The following is a 6,000-nucleotide window of genomic DNA, read 5'->3' on the forward strand; positions in this document are numbered from 1 at the left end:
AGAGATTTTCCGATGAATTCTGCGGCCACGCTCAGTTAAGAACCCCCCACCTCATCAAGTTAACTGCCTTTCTGCATTTCTTTACTGTAGTTCATGCAGCTCCAGGCCAGGAGAGCAAATTCCATTCGCTGCCTTCCTCCTGGAGCCCCAGAGAAGCTGTAGGTGATTGCAGCCTGTAGCCTGGGGCTACCTGAGTCAGTGATGGAAGGGCTCTGATTCAGTGAGCGTTTTTTTCCCCCTGTTGCAATTTTTTTCCCAGTGGACCCATAATTTCACCAGCAATTCATGATATATGGCAGTGTGTGTGTGTGTGTGTGTGTGTGTGTGTGCGTGTGATGTATTATTCCCTGTCGCAGCCCCGTGGTTCACAGTGGAATGAGCACTGCTTTGCGCGCAGACATGCTGTGATGTAAATTGCAGCAACAAGACGCTGCGGTCTCCCTCAGAGGAGGCACCAGCCTCTGGGAGCCTCGATTCCTCTCATAGTGTAGACTGGGAACACGGGGACCCTCCTGGTCTGATGGTTCTGGTACTGAGTAATAATAAATATTATAGGGGTGCCTGGATGGCTCAGTCGGTTAAGTGTCTGACTTTGGCTCAGGTCATGATCCCAGGGTCCTGGGATCGAGCCCCGCATCGGGCTCCCTGCTCAGTTTGGAGTCTGCCTGCCCCTCTCCCTTTGCCTCTCCCCCTGCTCATGCTCCCTCTCTCTCTCTCTCACAAATAAATAAATCTTAAAAAACAATAATAAATATTTATCAACTACATCGGTGCTTTACATATATCAATTCATTTGCATTGGATGCTGTTTTCTCCGTTGTTCAGGTGAAAAAACAGTCTCCAGAGGCTAGGTGACTTGCCCAAGATCACGCAGCTAGAGAGTAGCAGAGGGAGTCCAGAGCCTGATGGCATGGCCCCAGAGCCCACGAGCTTGACCTCTGTGCGGTGCTTGGGACAGGGCTGCCCACGACCTTCACAGCAAACCCAGAGGCAGAAGCTGTTAGATCTGAGGCTCAGAGAGGTTGAGTGACTTTGCTCAAGGTCACACAGCTAGACTGGGCTTCAGCACAGATGGCTGGGATGCAAAGCCCAAGCTCTCAGCACCGTGGGGGAACCACAGCAGTGAAGGGTAAATAGTGGCCGTCATTGTTGGCAATGTTTACCCCCATTGCTCTTTCACTGGCCTTAAGAAAAGTGGCATTGACCCGCAGGGCCTGTTGGCGTCCAGGCGGCTCTCCAAGATTCCACCTTCACCAAGGCCTCCAGGGCCAGGGGCGGGCCTCGGAGGTGCTGACAGTGCAGAGAGCCCCCTGCCAAGCAGCCGGGGGCGGGATCAGCCCCACTCTGGGCTGGAGAGCCTGGAGCCTGTCCCGCCAACCACCAGCCGCCCTCCCTCCCTCCCGTCCTCTCGGAGTTGTCACGGCAACCGCGTGGGCATCTCAAAGGCGTCTCCTTCAATAATCTGGGCCTCTGATCTCCGGCAGGCCTGTAATGAAGGGACAGTTTGTTAGCACTGACATAAACATTGGGTTACCCGAGCCGCCTATTTCATGTCGTTTAAGAAGTCAGCTCAAGCCAGCCGACAGCCGAGCAAACTGTGAAGATATTTATTTGTTCAGCTTCCTATGGTGAAAACCAATGTTTATGAGGCCAGGTTTTTTTTGTGTTTTTTTTTTTTTTTTGTAGTTGTTGATTTTGGGGGGTAAGGAAATAACAATATCTCCGAAAGCGATCACATACTTTTTTTTCCTTCTGTCAACCCACAGCTAAGGCAAGTGGAGGATCAGTGTCTGTGAATGAACACAAGAGATCCCGAGTGTGCCCAGCTGTCTGGTTTATGGAACACTTTCTCGGGCATTGCTCCTTCCATGATGCAACAGCTCCAAGAGGAGGGCAGAGCATCCACTCTTATTCCCCTGGGCAGATGCAGAGAAGAGAACCAGAGAGGTTTAGTCACATACCCAAGGTCACACAGCTGAGGGAGTTAGGATAGGAACCCACCCAAGGCTTTCGATTAAAAATCCAGAGTTCTCTCTGCTACCCTGTGCTGTGGGGCCTTGCTGTAGGGTAGCTAAGGAACCGAACGCATTAAACCCCCAAATCTGCAGTAGTGAAGGGAGGGGAGTGTGTGACCTAGATCTCTCCAGGGTTTTTCATTATCATTAACTTGATGATGTTTTTGCGAAAAGGAATGATAAGAGCAGCTACAAAAACAAAACTTGGCTGCTATTGGCTTTATATTTCTTCTTCTTAGCAAGACACGCCCTTGATCAGGGCTCTGGGGTAAGAGGGAAGGTTCCAGGTTCTAGAAGCTTGGTAGTGCTGGGTGTCACCAGGGCCTCCCAGCCAAGGATTTAGGGTTCCTCCATCCATCCTTGGTTTCCATCTTTGGGCCCTGTTGTCCTTGGGTTTGCAAGGTGCTTGCCCTATATGACCTTGGGCAAGTTCCTTAACCCTCTTGAACCTCGTGTTTCTCATCTGTAAAATGGAGCTGACAACCCCATGCCTTTCTCATAGGTTAGGATTCTGCATGGGGGAGAAAAGCGCTTGCCAAACACGAAAGGTGCTTAGTTCTTGGGCAGCACCACAGTGATGAAGAAAGGACCCTGGGTCAGGGTCAAGGTTCTGATTCTGAGTCAGCGTGATCTGAATGACTCTGTCACCTCTCTGGGCTTTCACTTGCTCGTTGCAGAATGGGATGGCTGGACTCCCCATCCTACGCTGTGCATTTTACGCACCATCTCTTACAACTCTCCGGGCACATGTGCCCATTTTACGGAAGAGGAGAGTGAGGCTTGGCAAGATTAAGGAACCTGTGGAAGGTCCCTGGAGTCCTGAGTGCAGATCCGGGATTTAAACGCAGGCCTGCCTCATTTCCCTTGGTCTCCGTGAGAAACAAACGAAGTGACTCTCACGGAAAGGGTGGTAAACAGCCCCATTTTGTCTCAGAGGGATTCATCAGTGCTTTTAATTTCCATCTCCTCCAACTTGAGAGGCTTCTCTGCCCACCCCCAGCTCCAAATTAGATGCCACAGGACACAGACCTCCCAACTTCCGATAGAAGGAGCCAGCCCTTCAGGGGGAAAGCATCCTGGCCCCAGTCCTGCTCAGCCACTGGGCCCAGCCGGTGGCAGGGGGCGGGGCGCCGGCCCCCTTCCTCTTAGAGCCTGTTTCTGCAGGAGCCCGGTCCCCAACTGTCCCCTGGGGTCAGATCCATCACGCCACGGCCTCACTCGATCAGGCGTGCTCAGCCGGAGGGTCAAGCGGCCCGCCGCCGCCGGGCACTGGGAGCCCATCACAGCCATATTTAATTTAATTAAGGCTGTCAGCGCTATTGATTTTGGCGGTTTCAATTACTAGCCTGTTATGGTTTCTGGATCAACTGATCTGTGATGGGTCCTATCAGCAAAGACACACATTGAGGAGAGGGCCCTTCATCTCCTTTAAAACCTGACACATCCTGCCACGGGCCATAAGTTATTGCTTTTATCCAGCCCAGCTCTCCTTCCCTTCCTCATAATTAATTTCTCATTAGACAGCTCTTTATTGTTTAATTTGTGCAGTTTATAATCAAATTGGGCACATTAATTGTCGTTGAATTTAAGGCTAATGAAAAATAAAGGTTTTCAATAACTTACTCTTCCATTACTCCCGACAAGATAAAATAAAGCGCCCGGAGAAGTGTCAGCTTTTTAAATTATAAATTAGGTTTTTTAAAGAGCATGAGCATTTAAGGAGCAGTTACCACACATTTAGTAATTATAAATCCTATGCTGCAAAACAATTATTAAGATATAATTATGAAGCTTTACTCTTAGGCAGCCCGGCAGCTGGTTCAGGGCCTGACTCTTCGTGGTGGGTGGGTGGGGGTTTCCGTTGGGGTTTGAGGAGGGGAGAGATACCAGCAGAGAGCTAAGTGGGCAGACTGGGAGCCAAAGAGGCATCACTACTTTTGACTGAAATTATCTGATCCAGGGGATACCTCAGATCTCCACTCCTGGGCACGTCTCTGTCTCCTGGAGATCTGCGTGAAAGGCTGCCCAAAGCGCATGGGTGCGCCCAGCCCATGCCAAGTCCCGGAGACACAGCAGTGGAGCCCACGTGGGCCAGACTGACGCCCGCACAGACGCGTGGATTCACAGGTCGGTGGGAGCAAGCGAGGGAGTGGTCAGATCCACCCGTGGGGGTGACCAGATCCACCTGTGGGGGTGGCCACATCGAGTTTCCCAGGGGAGGCGCTACTTGAGCGTGAAAAGTCTCCTCATTTGGAGGAAAGAAAGTGATGATCCGCAGGTGGGCTGGCAGGTGCAGAGCCATGAGGTCATCACGGAAGGCCTCGAGGCTGAAGGGATGTGGTGGGGTGGAGGGAAGCAATGGGTTGACGTGTTTTGTGACCAGATTCCAAGTAGGGCACTGGGAGGATGCAGGCAACTGAGCCCCTACCATGCGCCATTCACGCTGCTAAGCCCTGTCGTGACATTTTCTCCTGGAATCCAGCCACGAAGCTTGGGGGTGTGTTCCCCATTTTGCAGACAAGGAAGCTGAAGCCTGTAGAGGTCAAGTCACTCCCTCAAGGCCACACAGCTCTTAGGTGGTAGCACCGGATTTAAAGCTAGGTCTCCTTCACGTTCCACCCGGTCGCACCTGCTGCTCCATGAGCACCTGCGGAGTGCAGGGAGCGGTGATATGGTTTCAGGAGAAACAAGTGAGGTTGACCAGGCCCAGCTCTTGGAGTGGCATCAGGGAGCTGGGTGTGTCCCTGGAATCCAAGAGGATGAACACAAGGAAACCAGGGGTACAGGGAAGATGGGCTTTGTGTCAAGCATAGCACTAAAGAGCCTACATGGTCCCACCCCGAATGCTGGATTTATGGGGCATAGAAAGAGATGCATGCGTGCATTCACTCAGCACCACTGTGCCAGGCTCTCTGGACCACAGATGAGGAGCAAAAGGGAGGAGGCTGATATTCCACAGGCAAAGCAGAAGCCTATTTCAATGGAGAAACTTCTGTAAGATGTGTGAGTGTTTGTGAGAGGAACAGGCTGCTTTGGGCCGCTGAAGGGTCCCTTGGGAAGAGGTTGGACATGACCTCTCTGAGAACTGACATTGGAGCTGTAACACCAGGGATCAGCAGGAGGCTCAGCGGAAACCACAGAAGGAGTCCATTTATAACCCCATCCCAAGGCAGAGCTTGGCCTCTGGGAAATCGAGGTGCTGGGCCACCACTCACCCTGTTTGGGCCTCAGTTTCCTCGTGTGGGAAAATGACAGTCACCAGCTACCCTAGATGATCTCTCAGTTCCCTGCACACATGAGTGAGGTCTTTAAGGGCCTCTGGGCTGAGGGACTGGGAATTCTCTGAAATGGTTGTCCGCGAGTACCTGTCATCCCCACCCAAATTCCTGATGTTCTTTGGCTTGGAGACGTCTGGGTGTCCCCCCCCCCTTGAAGGATGAAGTCTGCCATGCTGGGACTGCCACGGACAGACGCACAGAAGGTCCCTCTCCATCTCCATGCTGCAAGTTCTGATGCTGGACCAGCCCCTCTGTTTCCAAGCAGGGAATCCACAGTGGGGTGCGGATCAGACCAGCATCTTTGGTGTCCCCACCTCTGCAGCCCAGGACAGACAAAGCATCTTTCACTCTCCAAACATTGCATCCTCGCAAGTGCACCTGAAGGTAGAGACTTTTGCCCCTTTTTTGCTGATGGGGATAGCGAGGTCAGGGGTTAGCTGGGAAGGGGAGGCAGTCTCTCCAGTTCTCCCTATCAGCCTGTCCACTTCATGACCCAGAAGCCCAACAAGGGGTCCTCTTGAGAAATTTCTGTTAGGCTTCTGTAAAAGCTCTCCTCTGGAGGGAGTGGTTTGCTTCCAACAACCACTTACCCGGCAGCCCCAGCATCCAGGGCAGGCCCCAGATGATTGAGATGTCTCCCTGTCCTCTGGAGCCTGAAGTCTGGAATCTGCAGGAACTCTCTCCAGGGATTTAATTCTCCTAGGAAT

The sequence above is a fragment of the Phoca vitulina genome, unplaced genomic scaffold (assembly GCF_004348235.1).
Source record: "Phoca vitulina isolate PV1807 unplaced genomic scaffold, GSC_HSeal_1.0 scaffold3, whole genome shotgun sequence".
Lineage (NCBI taxonomy): Eukaryota > Metazoa > Chordata > Mammalia > Carnivora > Phocidae > Phoca > Phoca vitulina.